Source organism: Macaca mulatta, chromosome 8, assembly GCF_049350105.2.
Source record: "Macaca mulatta isolate MMU2019108-1 chromosome 8, T2T-MMU8v2.0, whole genome shotgun sequence".
Classification (NCBI taxonomy): domain Eukaryota; kingdom Metazoa; phylum Chordata; class Mammalia; order Primates; family Cercopithecidae; genus Macaca; species Macaca mulatta.
This window is the reverse complement of record NC_133413.1, coordinates 133977950-133997829: the sequence shown is the minus strand read 5'-3', so window position 1 is coordinate 133997829 and position 19880 is coordinate 133977950. Positions and strand designations below refer to the sequence as shown.

The following is a 19880-nucleotide window of genomic DNA, read 5'->3' as shown; positions in this document are numbered from 1 at the left end:
CCAGCTACTCAGGAGGTTGAGGCAGCAGAATCACTTGAATCTGGGAGACAGAAGTTGCAGTGAGAGATTGTGTCACTGCACTCCAGCCTGGGCAATAAAGACAGACTCCATCTCAAAAAAAAAAAAAAAAAAAAAAAGGCAAGTTTATCCTTAACTCTGTGCCAGGGGACAGACATGAGGGTGCATGAGAAAGCAAATGAGTAAGTGCTACTCAGGACCTCAGGACATGGCACAGAAATCATGAGATGTTTTCCCAGGCTAATAAAGTGTGGGCTCAGCTCTGAAGGATTCCAACAGGTACAGTTGGAGAGTGAAAGCAGTCCAGGGAGAGGAAAAGCCCAAGCAGAGAACAGGACAGGGGCAAGACTGCAGGAATGGGGAGGGAGCATGACGAAGAGGCCACAGGCTATTTATCTAGGAGCTCACAGTCTCCTCTGGATTGTCTTAGAATAATGAAAGTAGATAAAATTATAATGACATTATTATGAGAAGCTGACAAATCGACAGGACTATTTTGTTTTGAAAAAATAAAGAGTACCTTAAATAAAAGTTACTATACTTCCACTAATGCTAATTAATAACAATTAATTAATAATGAACCAGTTCATTGAGGCTTAAAATTGAAAAGGCAGACCAGAGTCACTCTGGGCAGATCTGGGATGCAGTCAGTTTATAAGTACCTCCTCTCCTCTCTCCCACTCCCCTAGCTCTATGTTTCCATCCTCCCCCTTGGCTCAGTTCTTGAGGTCCATTATACTCTCAGCTACCCTGGATCTCCTTCCATGATGTCCTTTTGTTTTTAAATTTTACTTTAAGCTCTGGGATACATGTGCAGAACGTGCAGGTTTGTTACATAAGTATACATGTGTCATGGTGGTTTGCTGCATCTATCAACTGGTCATCTAGGTTTTAAGCCCCAAATGCATTAGGTATTTGTCCTAATGCTCTCCCTCCCCTTTCCCCTCATGCCCCCGACAGGCCCTGGTGTGTGATGTTTCTCCTCCCTGTGTCCATGTGTTCTCATTGTTCAACTCCCACTTATGAGTGAGAACATGCAGTGTTTGGTTTTCTGTTCCTGTGTTAGTTTGCTGAGAATGATGGCTTCCAGCTTCATTCATGTCCCTGCAAAGGACATGAACTCATTCTTTTTTATGGCTGCATAGTATTCCATGGTGTATATGTGCCACATTTTCAAGTCTTTGCTATTGCAAATAGTGCTGCAATAAACATATGTGTGCATGTGTCTTTATAGTAGAACGATTTATAATCCTTTGGGCATATACCCAGTAATGGGATGGCTGGGTCGAAGGGTATTTCTGGTTCTAGGTCCTTGAGGGATCGCCACACTGTCTTCCACAATGGTTGAACTAATTTACACTCCCACCAGCAGTGTAAAAGTGTTCCTATTTCTCTACAGCCTCGCCAGCATCTGTTGTTTCCTGATGTTTTAATAATCGCCATTCTAACTGGCATTGAGATGGTGTCTCATTGTGGTTTTGATTTGCATTTCTCTAATGACCAGCAGTGTGATGAGCTTGTTTTCATATGTTAGTTGGCTGCATAAATGTCTTCTTTTGAGAAGTGTTTGTTCATATTCTTTGCCCACTTTTTGATGGGGTTTTTTTTCTTGTAAATTTGTTTAAGTTCCTTGTAGATTCTGGATATTAGACCTGTGTCAGATGGGTAGCTTACAAAAGTCTTCTCCCATTCTGTAGGTTGCCTGTTCACTCTGATGATAGTTTTTTTGTTTGTTTGTTTGGTTTTGGTTTTTTTGCTGTGCAGAAGCTCTTCAGTTTGATTAGATCCCATTTGTCAATTTTCGCTTTTGTTGCAATTGTTTTTGCTGTTTTAGTCACGAAGTCTTTGCCTATGCCTATGTACTGAATGGTATTGCCTAAGTTTTCTTCTAGAGATTTTATGGTTTGGGTTTTACATTTAAGTCTTTAATCCATCTTGAGTTAATTTTTATATAAGGTGTAAGGAAGGGGTCCAGTTTCTGTCGGTGCTCTACATGTTCAGAAAAACTTTTCTAGTAACGAACTATAGAAATGATCCCTGAAAGTATAGTCTTCATGATCAGTACTTTCTTGATTCTGTCTTTTCTTTTCTTTTTTTTCTTTTTTTATTTTTTTATGTTTTTTTAGATAGATTCTCACTTTGTCCCCCAGGCTGGAATGCACTAGCGTGATCTCAGCTCACTACAACCATCTGCCTCTGGGGTTCAAGCGATTCTCATGCCTCAGTCTCCTGAGTAGCTGGAATTCTGGGATTACAGGCAAATGCCACCATACCTGGCTAGTTTTTTGTATTTTTGGTAGAGATGGGGTTTTGCCATGTTGGCCAGGCTGGCCTCGAACTCCTAGCCTCCCACAGTGCTGGGACTTCAGGCATGAGCCACCACGCCCAGCCTGATACTGTCTTTTCTATCAAAAGTTATCACTTTTGTGTGTCAGGCCCAGGGAGCTCGAGATAACCTGAATTGAAACTCAGGTGATAATGGCTAATTATAACCTTCAGTGGAAACATATTGGCTGCAAAACCAAAAGTTCCGGTACTCTGAGAATTTCAGGCCAATAGGAGAGATTAGGGCAGGGTCGTCCAACTCCCCTCAGATCATACCCAATAGGAGACTCCTGATTCCATCTACAGGGCTGGCAATGGTTAGGGGAAATTCTTTAGGAAACCATAGGCCAAATTGTACAAAGGAAAAGATAGAATGTGGCTAGAGGGTACTCTATGCCCTCTTGTGCCCTGGTCCCTGTTTTCCTTCCTCCCCTGAGGAAACGCAGAGATGTTTTTGGAATGTAATTCTAGATAACTCAGGCTATCGAGTTGCATTTCATCTGGCAATTCAGACAGGCCTGAGGAGCCAGCATAAAGGGAGACTGGAGGTGGGGGAGGGAGGGGACAAAGGAAGGTGGTGACAAGAGGAGCTTATGGAGGAAAAGACCTGCAAATCTGGACCCAGCAGGTTCAGCCTCTGAGTCCAATGTCCATCTGAAGGCCAAGAACATCACCAACCACCCAGTGGGAATCCCCAGCCTTTCCTGATTGCTTCGGCCAAAGTCCATGACTCTCATTTCTAGACATTTCACTGTTTACAGAGTGCTTCCCAGAAAGAGTGCCTTGCAGTGGCCCTGGGACAAGGCCTTCTGCTGTTGATATGCCAATTATACAGATGAATACACTGAGGTTGAGAAGTCCAGTGATTTGCCAGCATTGTTCTGAGTGAGAACTGGGACTTCACTCTAGGTCTGCCCATTTTAAAACCAGTCCTCTCCCACCTGCTCTTCCTTCTCTATTGCTGTGGTGAAATGACGATCCAGAATTCTCTTTGATTTCTTTAGTTGATGTCCTCTCAGCATTTACTGTGAACAAGCATCTGGTGCCAAACAATTTCAGGAAATAAAAAGATGGGGAGAAAAATGTCCCCTGCCCTCAAGTTATAAGCATGAGAGATTTTGAAATAGCAGGTCAGAGCCTTCTGGCCTATGTGCTTTCAAAAGCAACCATAAACTCCACTCTCCTTCAGACCTTCGCCTTAGAGTCAGTCATTCATTCAACAAATATGTATTGAGTACCTGCATGCCAATGGATCATATTGTGTGCAAATTCTTGGAGATACTACAATAAATACTGGATTGATATGGAGGGGCCCAGAGAGGACATGGAGGAGGCTGCTGCAATATCCAGTGTAGCAATGATGGAGGTGGTGGGACTAATGGGAAGAGAAGTGGAGAGATTCGAGAGTTATTTAGAAGCACAGCACAACTCAATGCTGGATTCAAAATAGGGAGCAAAGAGGAGAAAGACAAAGGGGCACTCCTGCGTTTCTGTCTTGCCCTATCCTAGGTGCTGAGGTTACAATGGGGACACGGCAGTTAAGGTCCTTGCTTTCATGAAGCTTACATTCTAGACAAGGGAGACAAATTAGAAACCAATAAAAAAAAATAAATAAGTATATGCTGAAACTATAACCAATGCAAACAGAGCTTCTCTTGGGAAAAAAGAAGCTCAGATCATATGAATGTCAGGCTGAGCTTCACAAATCAGCCTACAACCTTCTAAATTAATACCAAGAGTTGGTTCTCTACCAGATCATATAAAAACAAATCCCTTTATTACAAAACCACAAAAAAAGAAAACATATGAAAGCTCAGTCAGGAGTCAGACTTGGAGGGACTTTTGCAAGACCTAAGGAAAGATGTTATTGCTGATAAACCACAGTCCCATCTTCAAGGCTTGGTGGATGCAGAGCCTGATAAAACAGCAGATTTCATTCACGTGGGAATGAGCTGGGAAGATAACATTATCATGATGACTTCAGGGTCAAATTAGAGCCTCTTGTAAATCAAAATTAAATTATGCTTTCAGTATTACAAGCAAGAAGTTCAGATTCCAGGACATCAATATGTGTTTGTTCACATGTGGCTTTTATATTTCAAAGGGCAATACTGTCTGAAATCAGCCCAGCCCACCCCACAGTGTTCTCTCTTTGAACCTAATGCATTTGACATCCATGGTGCCTGTTTGGCAATTAACCACACACCGCCCGTGAACTTGAATTGTTGTCTTGTATTGTTCTTTATCTCTTCCAGTGTTGAACTTATGCAATGATGATTCATCCACCAACTGGTTCACAGGGATTACATCTGACCTTTACACTTTTTTAACCTTGAATGATGACAAGCCTTCATTTAATCCACAGTTTGTTGAATGCCTACTATGTGCTGGCCACATCATCAGACACTGGGGATAGGTAGAAAAGGTCATGTGTAGCGTCTTCTTGGAGATTACAGTCTAGAGGAAGGAAGAGACGTTAGCCATCACTAAAATCAATCTATTGTGACAGACTGAGACAAGTGCAATGAAGGAAAAGAATTCAGTTCCATAAGAATGGCTCACATTCAGGAAACCAGATCTGGACTAGAGGGAATCAAAGGATTCCCTAAGGAAGTGAAACTGTCATTGAGAAGGAAAGCAGAGGAGGAAGAATGTGCAAAGACCCTGGGCAGGAGGAAACGTGGGCCAATATGTGCACTGTGCACGAGTTTGCCCTGCAAACTGCCACTGGGGCCAGAGCAAAGAAAGCAAGGTGCAGAGTGAGGCAAGAGACTTAGGTGAGTCCTTGCAAACTTTCTTAAAAGCAATGGGAAGCCATTGAGGGATATGCAAGACAGAACAACGTGATCAGATTTGCATATTGGAAAGGTCTTCTGACGGCGGCATGGAGCAGACTTCTCTAACCATTTGACTACATACCCTTACGAGTGATAAAGTTTTGAGTACACACACACACACACACACACTGTATTGTTTATGTACATTATAAAACATACAAATACAGAACATTTTTTAAAGTGAGCTAACAAAAAATAGTTTTTGAAGTCTTGTCTTGACACCGTGTTGATAATTGTTGAAGTTGAGTGATAGGCACATGGGGGTCATAATTATATCTTGTTTTTTTCATTAACACATTTTTTTGAGACAGAATCTTGTTCTTTCACCTAGGCTGGAGTGCAGTGGTTTCACCCAGGCTGGACTGTATAACTCACTGCGTTGATCTCCTGGGCTCAAGTGATCCTCCTACCTCAGTCTCCTGAGCAGCTGGGACTACAGGCACAGGCCATCACACCCAGCTAATTGTATTTATTTATTATTTATTTATTTTTGTAGAGAAAGAGTCTTGCTATGTTTCCTAGGCTGGTCTTGTACGCTTGGCCCCAAGCAATCCTCCCACTTCGGTCTCAAAGTGTTAGGATTACAGGCGTGAGCCACCATGCCCAGCCTGGTGATTATATTTTCTATTTTATGTGTGTTTGAACATTTCCCTAGTGAAATGATTTTAAGTCTTGAAAATTATGACTGCATGTTATCATTAGTTAATATCGCCAAAGACAATATATCCTTAGGGTAAGAGTTGTTACTAATAAACAATAGTAGATATTTGTCCATATTTCATCCCGTATTTTTGATTAGCTTATTGTTGCCCTTTCCTTGCCTGTAGTATTACAGTCATGCTTAACGTTCTGAGAAATGTGTGGTTTGGCCATTTTGTTGTTTAGCATCATAGAGTATACTCGTGTGCACCTAGATATTCTAGCCTACTGCACACCCAGGCCGTATGGTAGAGCCTATTACTCCTAGGCTGCAAACCTGTATAGCAGGCTGCTGTACTGAACACTGTAAGCAATTGCAACACAATGGTATTTGTGTATCTAAACACAGGAAAGGTAGTATGTTGCACTACTACCTTACAACAGCAATGACTTCACTAGGTGACAGGAATTTTTGAGCTCCATTATAGTTGTTGTTTTTTGGGTTTTTTTTGTTTTGGCTTTTTTTTTTTTTCTGAGACAGAGTCCCACTATGTTGCCCAGACCAGGGTTCAGTGGCACAATCTCAGCTCACTGCAACCCCTGCTTCCCGGGTTCAAGCAATTCTCGTAGCTCAGTCTCCCGAGTAGCTGGGACTACAGGCACATGCCACCACACCCTGCTAACTTTTATATTTTTGGTAGAGACAGGGTTTCACCATTTTGGCCAGGCTAGTCTCGAACTCCTGACCTCAGGTGATCTGCCCACCTCAGCCTCCCAAAGTGCTGGGATTACAGATGTGAGCCACCACGCCCGGCCCATTATAGTTTTATGGAACACTGTCACTGTCACTGTCATATATGTGGTCCATCATTGACTAAAGCATTATTATGCAGTGTATAATTGTATCTTTAATCTTCAAAACAGATTCAGGAATCCTTTTAGGTTGCTTGTCTATTGTTTGGAAGTTCGTTTAATTGGAACTACTTAATGTAATCCACGAACAGCATTCTCCTGGAGAAGATACAAACGGCAGTTCATTGCAACACAACAAGGGCGAACAAAACCACGCAGGCTCCCTGAGAACGCCATCATGTTCTGGAGTCCCCAGATACCTCTTGAACCAAACATTGACTTTAGACTGGCTGACAGAAGAATTGGGCAAAGAGCCACAGTCAAGTCAGTCACTGAATGTCAGGAAGGCTTGCTTTCTTAATTTTAACATAAATAAAAATCAAAATACTAATGGCTTCTGCCTGCATGACAATGGATCATATTGTGTGCAAAGTCTTGGAGATACTCAATAAATACTGGATTGATACTGGGGGGCCCAGAGAGGACATGGAGGAGGACGCTGCAATATCCAGTGCAGCAATGATGGAGGCGGTGGGACTGCTGGGAAGAGAAGTGGAGAGATTCGAGAGTTATTTAGAAGCACAGCATGACTCAATGCTGGATTCAAAATAGGGGGCAAAGAGGAGAAATACAAAAGGGCACTCCTGCGTTTCTGTTTTGCACAGATAATTGTGTCGTATACAAAAAAAATTATTTCAATGTTGAATTGTTAGCACGTTGACATAAAATTAAAACCAATTTGTGCTATTTAAATGGACTATCTTGCTAACTGTGCTTATGGTGATATTTTCTCTGCAGTGGTTTTTTGTTTTGTTTTGTTTTGTCTGTTTTTGAGACGGAGTCTCTCTCTGTCACCCAGGCTGGAGTGCACTGGTGTGATCTCGGCTCCTCGCAACCTCCGCCTCCCAGATTCAAGCAATTCTCCTGCCTCAGCCTCCCAAGTAGCTGGGATTACAGGTGCCCACCACCACACCCGGGTAATTTTTGTATTTTTAGTAAAGAAGGGGTTTCGTCATGTTGGCCAGGCTGGTCTCGAACTTCTGACCTTAGATGATCCGCTTGTCCTGGCCTCCCAAAGTGCTGGGATTACAGCCATGAGCCACCATGCCCTCTGCTTTGGTTTTTAAGCCATTCTACTATAGAGAAAGTGCAATGGGTTTTCACTTAGCTAATCTTACCTGTGGGGAAGCTTTTGATTTTGAACCCTGAGCCCAGGTAGAGTCTCAGAAACAATAAAGCTTCACAGTGTTCGACCTGCCCGTCCAAACCTGTATAGTGCAGCCCACACCCCAGGGGCTTTGATTCCTCCTTCCCACCACCAAGCAGCAGCTCCTTCAGGCCTGGATTCCCCAGCAGGAAGTCCTCCCTGTGAGAGCACATCACATCCCCAGCGGCCGGCAAGGGGAGCCCTGGGCCTGGGCCAAGCAGATAATCATCTTCTGTAGGCTTACTGTTGGGGCACCAGGAAGATGCAGCCCCAGGATCCAAATTCCCTCTCCCATCCCCCCGGCATTGTTACCCGACACCCCTCCCCGCTGCCCTTGGAAATGAATTCCTTTGCATTAAATATCATCTCCCAGGCATTACTCTCAGGAGTCATGTTTCACTCCCGAGAGGAATAAAACATGATCACTGTCACCTTAATGTGAGTGGATTTAGCAGAATACTTTTCTCAGAGTCAGAAAAAGCCCCGAGTCTTAGTTCATTTTCTGCTGCTATAACAAAATGCCACAGACCGGGTAACTTCTAAAGAATAGAAGTTTATATGGCTCACAGTGCTGGAGGCTGGGAAGACCCAGAAATGGTGCCAGCATCAGGCAAGGGTCATGCTATGGCAGAAGGCACCACATGGCAAGCAAGTGCACGAGACAAAGAGAAAAATGGGGCTGAACTCATCCTTTTTATCAGGGGTCCATTCCAGAGATAACTAACCCACTCCAATTATAATGGCATTAATCCATTTATGAAGGCAAAGTCCCACGGCCTAATTACCTCTTACTACTGTTATAATGACACTTGGGTTGTCTTTCTTTTTTTGGGGGGAGTACATAACTTTTTAAAATTTTTTCATAGGTTATTGGGGTACACGTGGTGTGTGGTTACATGAGTAAGTTCTTTAGCGGTGATTTGTGAGATTTTGGTGCACCCATCACCCAAGCAGTATACACTGCACCATATTTGTAGTCTTTCATCCCTCGCTCCCCTCCCACTCTTCCTCCCAAGTCCCCAGAGTTCATTGTATCATTCTTATGCCTGGCCATTAAGTTTTCAACACATAAACTTTCAGGGAACACATTCAGGGTCTCACAGAACAATATGTCCTGCAGACATGGAAACTAGCATGCAAGGAAACTCCTGCTACAAACACCACTAACGTGCTCTTCCTCGATCTCCAAGTTGCAAGGGGCAGACAAACAGAGAGGGGCCCCCTGTCCCAGAGCTCATTCCCCCAAACTAGGGAGATTATGCAGTTGTAGAGGGGTTCAGGGGGAAGGGAGAATGACAGTATCGGTAAGGATTTTAAAATTCTAATCTACTGAGCAATTTTGTGTGTCTGGCACTTTGAAATGCACGTTACAGGCAAAATCTCATGTACTCCTTACTCCAACTCCATGAGGTAGGTAACTCTTACCGCCTGCATTTGACAGATGATTAAAGAACAGAGAGGTAAGTACTTGCTTAAAGTAACACAGTGAGTGATGAAGCCAAGGCTATATTTCAGATAGCAGGGTTTTTATAAAACTGCCCCAAGAATCAAGAGCATGACCTTGGGTGGCCTCAGAGCCTCAGTTTTCTATTCTTAAAATGAGAGGAGGTTGATCTCAGGGCTCCTCCCAGCTCAAACATCCTACAAATATATTGAAACATGATCTTCCCATCCAGCCAGACACTCTCTCTTAAACAAAGTGTAATGAACAGCACTTTGTGCTGGCTCAGAAGAATAGACAGTTTTCAGGAGGTAACCAGGTGTTAGAATGGCTGTCTTTTTTTAATTCTTAAAAATGAAAAAGTTACGGCCAGGCGCGGTGGCTCACGTCTGTAATCCCAGCACTTTGGGAGGCCGAGGCGGGTGGATCACGAGGTCAGGAGTTCGGGACCATCCTGGCTAACATGGTGAAACCCCGTCTCTACTAAAATTACAAAAAATTAGCCGGACGTGGTGGCGTGCGCCTGTAGTCCCAGCTACTTGGGAAGCTGAGGCAGGAGAATGGCGTGAACCCGGGAGGCGGAGCTTGCAGTGAGCCAAGATTGTGCCACTGCACTCCAGCCTGGGCAACAGAGCGAGACTCCATCTCAAAAAAAAAAAAAAAAAAAATGAAAAAGTTACGTTAGCACTACTAAGAGCAATACCTGGGCATTCAACGTGTTGGGTGGAAAAAGAACTATCAACCTACTGAGTGGATGGGGAAATTTGAAGTCATGCTCTTGTGTTATGGCATTGTGTTGCTGTAACCAAGGCTTGGGGAGGCTTAGTGCCTCAGCTGTTCCATCAGCTGGGAACTATTCATGTTTCTCAATTCTCAGAGTTATTGTGCTTTAAGCAGAATCATTTTCCACAAAGACATTTAACAGGTGGCCTAGAGTCCCTATCTGGTGCCCAGGACAGTCATAATAACCAGTCCTTGCTGCAGACAACTTTTCAGAAGAGGAAGTGCCTTTCTTTACAACCTGGAGCAGACTTCATCTGGGACCTGCCTCTTGTTGATTTATCTTAAGTCTACTTTTATCATTCCAGGGAAGCCCCATAAATAAGCTACTCCTGGCTGTGGCTATGGGTTCATAAATCTCACTTCAGCACTTAAGAACACCACCTTGGTTAGGTCACCTAACACCTCCAAACCTCAGCCTCCTCACCTGGAAAACTGAGATTATGTTAGGCTCATGCAAAAGTAATTGCCGTTTTTGCCATTGTACTTTACAGGCTCACTGACAGTATTAATTAAGGGATTTTTTTATACGAGAATATGCCCAGCATAGGGTTTCTATACATTAAGTATTGCATAAGCATTTGTTAAATCGAAATGGTAAGTGGCAAATCTCACAGCCTGGAAGAGGAAAGTTAAAGATTGTATGTCATGCAGAGGAAAGTTATTTTGGAACTCTATGTAGCCTCCAAAAGTAACTGGAAATTTCATTCCATTTATTCAGCAAGTCTTTATTGAGTATCTACTGTGTACCAGGCACTGTTCAAGGCATTGAGGATACAGAGATGAACACAACAGGCAAGAAAGTGCTCACATGGCACTTAATGTAAGCTACTTGGAATTTTCAAAAGTTTAAATCCACTTGGAAACACAGTATCACTTAAAGCTATTAGGCCATTAAGAAAACCCTGTCCCAGGCCAGGCACGGTGGCTCACACCTGCAATCTCTGCACTTCGGGAGGCCGAGGCGGTCAGATCACCTGAGGTCAGGAGTTCGAGACCACCCTGGCCAACATGGCAAAACCCCGTCTCCACTAAAAATACAAAAATTAGCCAGGCATGGTGGCACACACCTCTAATCCCAGCTCTCGGGAGGCTGAGGCAGGAGAATCGCTTGAACCCAGGAGGCAGAGGTTGCAGTGATCCAAGATCACACCACTGCACTCCAGCCTGAGTGACAGAGTGAGACTGCTTCTCAAACAAAAACAAAAAACAAAAACCACCTCTGGCCTCTAAGCTTGGCATTAGCAAAGGACAGCCACATGCTATTACAACACATTTCTTGATGGCCCTATCAGAGAGCAAATTCCTGGGCTGGAAGGATGGTACTCTCACCCAGTGTGACATTTCCTGTGTCCTCAGGTATCCTTTCTGGCCTCAGTGGACAGGCAGTGTGGCGTAACACAGCCTCTCTTTCCCAACATATGTTCCTCAAGGCATAACTAGATGAGCAATGGAAACTTCCCACATAAGTTCAAGCAACAATGGATTGAACCAAGTTAAACAGGTTTCTTTGCTTCAGGCCTTCTCTGAGACTTTAGTAAGCTAAGTCGCTTATGAACCTCCAAGAGAGGATTTGCAATTTGCAGCCTTCCCACATTGCTTTGACCATGGAATGTTCTTTATTCCAGAGCAATGTGGAATGTGGTTCTTTATTCCAGCATGTTCTTCACTGGAGAGCAAGAGACCCCAAAGGACTCTTTCAGGAGGAAGACTGGTCTTCAACAGCACACATTTCCAGGCTTGGAAAGAAGTCAGGAGCCCCGAGTTCTGGGCCCAGTATGACACTGACTCACTGTATGACCTCAAGTGGGTCAACTTACCTCCCTAGGGCATAGTTTCCTCAGCTAGAAAATATGTTTGTGCTGTTAAGGTGGGCTAGGTAATGAAGAGGAGGGAGGAGGCTGAACTACAACCCCCGAAGGTCTCTTTTAGGAGGAAGACTTCATCACCAGGGAGGCCACCAACCTCCCTGGTGTACAAGCAGGCTCAAGACTTTCCACTGGCCTGTAGGATTCAGTGAGCCCCTCACCACCAGGACCCTGTGTTGGACTGGGCTGCATTCTCCATCCCAAGGATTGTTCCTGCTTCTCCCCTTCAAACCTACTAGAGGCTCTCCATCCTATGGCCTACTAGTTCCCTAAACCCCCTCCATAGCCTGTGCCAGCAGCCAAGTAGAGCCTTTAAGAGGTTCCAGGACAAGCAAAACTGAGCACAGTCCCAACTGAACTGTTTCTAGAGGGCCAGGTGAAAATTGTACAAATAGTATTCCTATTTCTAGCAGGATCAACCATGTACAAATAATATATTGATCTCTCCCCCTTGAGAGAGCTCTCACTCTATGTATAGATATCTATGGAAATATATCTAGAAAGAGAAAAAAACCCTAGAGAAGATGCAGCCAATACAATAAAATATTAACAGTGGTTTTCTTTGGGTTATAGGACAAACCACTGCTAATATTTTATTATTTAAAATATTGAACTCTTTAAACGTTTCTACATTTCCTAAATGGCCTTTAATAAGCATGTATTATTTTTATGATGCAAAAACAAAACTAGCCCCTCCCCTCCCCCTTTGTAAAAGTCATCTAGTGTAGGTCTGAGTGTGGAAGAAACCACCCAGCATTTTGTCAAGTTGCCCCAGCAAGAGTCCTCCGTGTTCCTGTCTCCCATTACCTTGGCTTACTTCCGTGATTCCTAATTTTCAACACCAACACCCAAGAAGTTTTTAATAGCTCCTCAGCTGAGTTCCTGGCATTTCCCTGTGACCTCCTGATATCAGCTGGTGCAGGCCCCAAGGCCTCAGAGTAGCCATATGTAGTCGTGTGGATTGTCCTCTGCACAACTCAAGGAGTTACAACTGAAATATGACAATGTGAATGGCACCTCCTAAGTTGTGCAGTGCACAGTCCACCCAACCATACATGGCAGCCCTGCCTGGTGCTCCGAGCCATTATCATGATTGTCTAAACATTTTATTACATGAGGTGCTACTCAGAAGACGAAAGTCACTGGGCTTGGGAGGTAGCACACTGATCTATCACAGCATGGGCTCCAGAATCAGATTGCCTGGTTTATACACTGCCTCTGCCACTTAACAGATGAGTGATCTCAGATAAATTATTTAATTTCTCTACTAGCACAGCTTCAGTTTCCTTACCTATAAAGGGAGATAACACTAGTACTTACCTCCTACTGTTGCTCTGATAATAAAATAAAGTTAAAAAATAGCTCGTTTAATTTTCTGTCCCATAGTAAGCATTCAGTATGTTAGCTATTATAACTGATTCATTTCCTATGAAGTCACACACAGAGACCTACGACAAGGTCTTCCATGCTAATTACATCTTGTATTTTTATTTAGCTTTCTCTGAGTAGGGTGTGGTGGCAGGCACGCTAGGGTGGGAGTACGTTCCGTAGGACCAGAGCTGACTCACGGGTACTCACCAAAGTCGCACGGAGTCCAGAGAGCCAGGCTGATTCGGGGATGGCGAGGGTTGCCTAAGAATAGACACCAGCAGCAACGGCAAGAGACAAGGGCAGGGACGCCAAGACTGCAGCATCCAATGGGAAAGACACTGGGGGGTGCCAAGGACGGAGTCCTTGAACTTGAACGAACTCCTTGAACAGGAGCTCCTGAACCACCGCTGGGAGACCCTTGGGATGCTCCCAGCTTGTGTGTGGAGACACTGGGTCTGTTGGGCCTCCTTAAATGTCAGAGTTAAGGCCGTTTCTTTCTACAGGAGTTAGGGTTGGCTCCAGCTGTGAGTTTTGAAAACACCTGAAATAACAGTGGCATGGCCGACGCAGTGGCTCGCACCTGTAATCCCAGGACTTTGGGAGGCTGGGGTGGGTGGATCACTTGAGGTCACGAGTTCAAGACCAGCCTGGCCAACATGGTGAAACCCCATCTCTACTAAAAATACAAAAATTAGCCAGGTTTGGTGGCGTACGGCTATAAGCCCAGCTACTCGGGAGGCTGAGGCAGGAAAATGGCTTGAACCGGGGAGGCGGAGGTTGCAGTGAGCCAAGATTGTGCCACTGCACTCCAGCCTGGGTGAGAGTGAAACTCCATCTTAAAAAAAAAAAAAAAAAGGCGGGGGGGCTTGAACAAGATAGAAGTTTATTTCTTGCCCAAGTGAAGGTGTGGAGATGAGAATCCCAAGGCTGGTCTTATGGCGCTGCTCCTTCCAGCTCACGCCTCCATTCTCTTCAGGGTATAGCCTCATTCTTGTGGTCCAACTGGCATCCATGTCTAGGCTGCAGTGGGAAAGAGAGCTGAAGAGAGGGAGGTGGTCTAACATTGCCAGAAGCTGCCACACAGCTGTTCCTCCTATGCCCAGAACTTAGTCATGGCCACACCTGGATGCAGGAAAGCTGAGCAGAGTCTTTATTTGGGGCAGTATATTAGTTTCCTGTTGCTGCGTAGCAAATCACCACAAACTTAGCAGCTTGAAACAACACAGATCTATTATCTTACAGTTCCAGAGGCCTGAAGTCTAAAGTGGGTCTCCCTGGGCTAAAATGAAGCTGTCGGTAGGGCTGGTTCCTTCTGGAGGCTGTAGGGGAAAACCTATTGTCATGCCCCTTCCAGCTTCTAGTTGTCCGCGCTTCAGTCCTGGTCACCTTCCGTCTTCAAAGCCAGCAATGGCTGGGCGAGTCTTTTTCCCGAGGCCCTTTCTCTGGTTCTGCCTCTTTTCTGCCTCCCTCTTTCCCATTTAAGGGCCCTGTGATTACACTAGGCACACCTGCATAATCCAGGTTAATCTCATTAAGAACAGTTTATTAGCATCCTTAATTCAACCTGCAACCTCAATTCTCCCTCCCCACCCTTTCCATGAAACATAACAGATGCCTACGTTCCGGGGATTGGGATGTGAACATTTTTGGGTGGAGTGGCAGGGGATTATTCTACCTACCACAGGCAACTGTGGCAAAAATTCTGTCCCTGTCGAGAAAGCAAGGACATCCCAGATTCTCCAACCAAGCTATGATTTCAGAGATGGTGCCAATCAGAATTCGGGATGAAGCCATTGTTTCAAGAAACGGGCCTGTGGCCCAAGCCAGGTCAGTCATGTCATTCCTCGTAGTTGGGCTGGAATTTTGATATTCTTTTTTTCTAGGATCACCAGTTCTGAGAAGAGTGAAAACAGAGACGTAGCAGTGGCCATCTCTGTCACCATTTGAAAAGCCCCCTGGTGTTGAACCCAGTGCAGAAGTGAGCAAGGATCTAAAATGGAAAGAAAGAGACTGAGGCTCAGGGCGTCCAGCCTTGGCCACAGCCCAAGATCCACCCCTGGGCTTTTCAAGCACGTAGGCCAATACCTCTCTTCCTCTCTTGGGTTTTTCCTTAAACTAATTTGAGTTTCTTTCACTTGCACCCACGTGCCCTCACTAATACACTCAAGAAATATATGTTGGGACATGGCACAACTTCCCAGAACCCTGGGAACCCTAAATTCTAGATATAAAATGCTATCATTCTACATCAATGATTAGGACTGTGAGTCCCTTCCGGCTTTTATATGCCCTAATTAATATTCAAATGTCCTTGAGGTCACTTGGCCTAGCTCAGCCCAAAGGCATACACAATTTCTCCAAGTCCGTTATTCTACATGGGAAATGCCTCATGTAAGCAGAAGGCCCCACCTGACAAACTTGCCTTCTCTCCTCCTTATGCATCTGCTGGGAACACTAACGAACACTCATGGGTAACTAACTGCAGCTCTCCATGGCTCTCGTAGGACATCCATATGGAAACTGGTGGCAGCAGGAAGAAGAGGACCCCAGAGAGAAAGAAGAAACGGCTTGCTTTCTTTGAGTGGCAGCTGCAAAGGAATGGAGGTGTTTCCTCTCTTCCCAAGCCTCTTCCCTAGCACAGCATTTCATGGCCCAAGTCCCTCCCTAAAGTCCAGTTCTTGGCTCTGCTCCAAGTTGTTCCAAGTGAAAGTCACATCTTGAAATGCAGCCTGAAGCAGGAATACTACCTTCCGGGAATTCAGCCATTAAGAAAGACATTTAGGAGGAATAAACGTTACCCAGCGATCTACTATGCAGGGTAATGTCAAAATCAGAGCCCCCTGGAGCTGCCAGAAGGGGCTGTGGAACTGAAGAATTTTCCAAAGCACTGAGAAGCCATGTTCCTAATGTAAGTATCCCATTCCAGAATCCCCTGTGGGTAGGGTCCCTGGCTCATAAGAGCAGGTGTGCACATCCCTCCACAGACTTAAACATGTCCTGGTACCCTTCACATTCTCTCAGGTGGATGGGACCTTCTCTATCATGCAGGGCTAGAGAGCCCTGAAGCTTCATCTGGCTTCTGGTGGCTTTAAGGACACCAACATCATTTTAGGTCACTAATTAAATGAAAAATTAATCCTCATGATCTTAATATTTGGACTAAAATGAAGTGTGAAATCATAGTAATAACCACCATTTATGTAGTGCCTCCCAGGTACCAGGCACTTGACGCCATTACCTTCTCTAAACCTAACCACGACCTACCAAGGAGGCCTTATTATCCCCATCTTACAAACCCAGAGAGGGTAAGTTAGTTGCCCAGGGTCTCACTTACAACAAGAAGGTATGTGCTCAAACATAACTCAATTCTATGGAATTAATTAATAAATTTTAAATGAATTTAAATGAATTAATAAATTTTAAATAATTTAAATTAATTTAAATGAATTAGTTAATACATATTAAATTATTTTAAATAGTTTAAATTAATTTAAATGAATTAATTAATACATACTAAATTAATTTGAATAAATTGATTTATTAATAAATTCATTTAAATTCATTAATAAATCAATGAATTTTATCTAGCAGATAACTCAAAATGAATGCCTCATTGTAACCTATGATAAGGTTGTTGTAAATAAAAGCTCCACATTTATTTACCTTCTATATGACTTTATTCTGAGAAAAATCCCTCGATGACATGGAGTTGAAGACTACTGAGGTTGTGCAAAGACCCCAGATCTTCGAGAGTGGGTTTTGGATGTAATTCTGGCTCCACCACTGACTAGCTGTGCAATTTTGGACAAATCAGGTGCTACGGTTTGAATGCTTGTGTCTCTTTCAAAATTTATATTGAAACTTAATTCCCAATGCAACAGTCTCAAGAGGTGAGGCCTTTCAGAGTGATTAGGCCAGGAGGGCTCCACCTTTATGAATGATGAGTGCCTTTATAAAAGGACTTGAGGGAGCAAGTTCCTTCCATCCCTTCCGCCACTTGAGGATGCAACACCATGGCGCCATCTTGGAAGCAGAGAGTGAGCCCTTGCCAGACATCAAATTTGATGGCACCTTGATCTTGGACATACCAAACTCCAGAACTGTGAGAATTAAATTTCTGTTCTTTATAAAGTACCCAGTCTAAGGTATTTTGTTATAGCACCATGAAGAGAGTAAGCATCAAGTAAGCAAGCTGAGCTTCAATCTTATGTTAAAAATTGGTGCTACAAATACCCACCTCTCTGGGTTTTTGTAAGGATCTTAGATAATTTCTGTGAAGTACCTAGCAATGAGCACATAGTGAGTACTCAATTGCACGTTGTTATAAGAACTGAGATAATGATAACTGATTGACCTGGGACAAAGTCATGGGCTCCATGTATGGGCAGATGGTAAAAGCAAAGAACCCACTGAAAGAAAGCCTGGGAGAGATACAGTTAGGAGACTGGATGGCCAGCCCAGAGCAGAGGTCACCAGACAGTAAGATTCAAGGGCAGGGAAGTGTAGAGAGGATCAGAGGCTGTAGGGGGAGAGCTGAGAGTTATGGAAGTGGTTCCATTACCAACGTGCCAAGGACTCCATGGCCTGGAACTCAAGAGCTGGCTTCAGGTAAAACCCCCTCTAAGACCTCTCCTCCAGAAGGCACACTTGCCCAGATGCTGACCTAACACCAAGGCTCTTGAGTTAACTTCCTATGCAAAGGGGCTGAGGCTCACGCAAGTTCACTTGCTCACTTGCTCTTCCACCATAAGATCAACAGCCCCTCTGCCTCCCCTACCCCCTTCCCCCATCACCCTCCAGGAGGCTGAGTTGAAACATTCTCTAGAGACACCTTTTCTTTGCAAAGGATGGTTGGGAGGCCCTTAAAAAGCAAATATTCAGCCTCATAAACATGTCATAAATCCATAGCCAAGTTCTCCATGTTCTCTGTGTTTTTCTGTGATGCATCTAATATCTTTCTACCCATGACTTTGAACCTACATCTTCTAGGTTCAGGTTACTAAGAAGTGGCTGTTCACAGGAGATTTTATTACTATTTACTACTCTTGTATGGATGGAGCAGTTGCTTCTTTTTTATTCATCTCCAAGAAAATGTATTCCCTGATGATCTCAGATAAAACCTATGAGATAGATTTTCTTTTCTTTCTTTCTTTTTTTTTTTTTTTGGAAGAAGTTCCTTCTACTTCTGGTAGGTTATTTTCTGACCTGGATTTTCCAGAAGCTGGATTGCCTTAGTGGTTTGAAAGTGGTGGTCATTATGTGGGAAACTGTTAATACATCTACTTCCTTCCCTCAGAATGAATGTGCTCAAGACAAGTGCCATCTGATGCCCACTAGGCCCCTTGCAAATTCTGTCCATAAACATCCACAAATGACAAAATGCAGGAGAGCCAACTCTTGGTTAACCAGCATTCCACACACTCAAACTGTCAATTACTCAAAGCTTTGTACTTGACTTGAGAGGAGAAGACTAAGAACATGGAAGAAGCTGATATTAGAAGGTTTGCTCTAGAAACCAAAATCTTCCAGTGGCTGTTTTGATAATCCCAATAATTGCTAGGAGCTTATGGGATGCCAGACACACTGTTAAGTAGCTTATTTTTTATTTATTTATTTATTTATTTATTTATTTTTTTGAGACAGAGTCTCCCTCTGTCACCCAGGCCAGAGTACACAGGCACAATCACGGCTCACAGCAACTTCTCACTCAACCTCCTTGCTCAAGTGCTCAACCCACCTCAGCCTTCCAAGTGGCTGGGACTACAGGCACACGCCACTACACTCAGCTAATTTTTGTATGTTTTATATATATGGGCTTTTGTCATGTTGCCCAGGCTGGTCTCGAACTCCTGGGCTCAATTCAAACCATCTGCCTTGGCCTTCCAAAGAGCTGGGATTACAGACATTAGCCACCATGCCCAGCCCACACACATGATATAATTAAATCCTCACAACCCTTAAAGAAAGTAGTGTTATTGTCCCCATTTTGCAAATAAGAAAACTGAGTCTTACAGTGGTTGAATAACTTGCATCACACAAGTCTGCCCTTGAACTCAGGACACTGACTTCTGAGTCCACAGGTTTAACTCATACTCGGTTGTTCTAGGAAATCAATAAATCCATGTCCAATACCTACAACTACTGCAGAGACCTTTAGAGCTGGTTGAAAAAAGCCTATTCACCTGTCTTTTTATAGTCGAGGAGGCAGATGCCCAAATAGAGAAAGGAGTCCATCTGAACTCAGCCAGCAACCACTAGCACCAGGATTTGAAACAAGTTCATACCCGCAGGGCGTTGCCTAGAGGCTGCATGTTTAGAAAGATGACAGTCTCCTGTCTCCCACAACAGCCTCCCCTACGGTTGCTAGGGCTCCCTAAAAATAGCACAGTGAGATCATATCTTTTGGACCTATTTCCAATAAGAAAATTGGGAGGGGAGTAAGTTAATCACTTAATTAAATTTTTTAATCAATTAAGTAGCAGGGCCAAATTGAAGATTCCTTTGGATGTTAGATTCAACAAGCCAACATGATAGACAACAGC

General features: G+C 43.9%; 1 pseudogene; it reads right to left on the bottom strand.

Moving 5' to 3' along the window:
• Positions 1-1992: 1992 nt before the first annotated feature.
• On the bottom strand, positions 1993-2071 carry LOC114680546 (small nucleolar RNA U3; annotated as a pseudogene).
• Positions 2072-19880: the final 17809 nt, after the last annotated feature.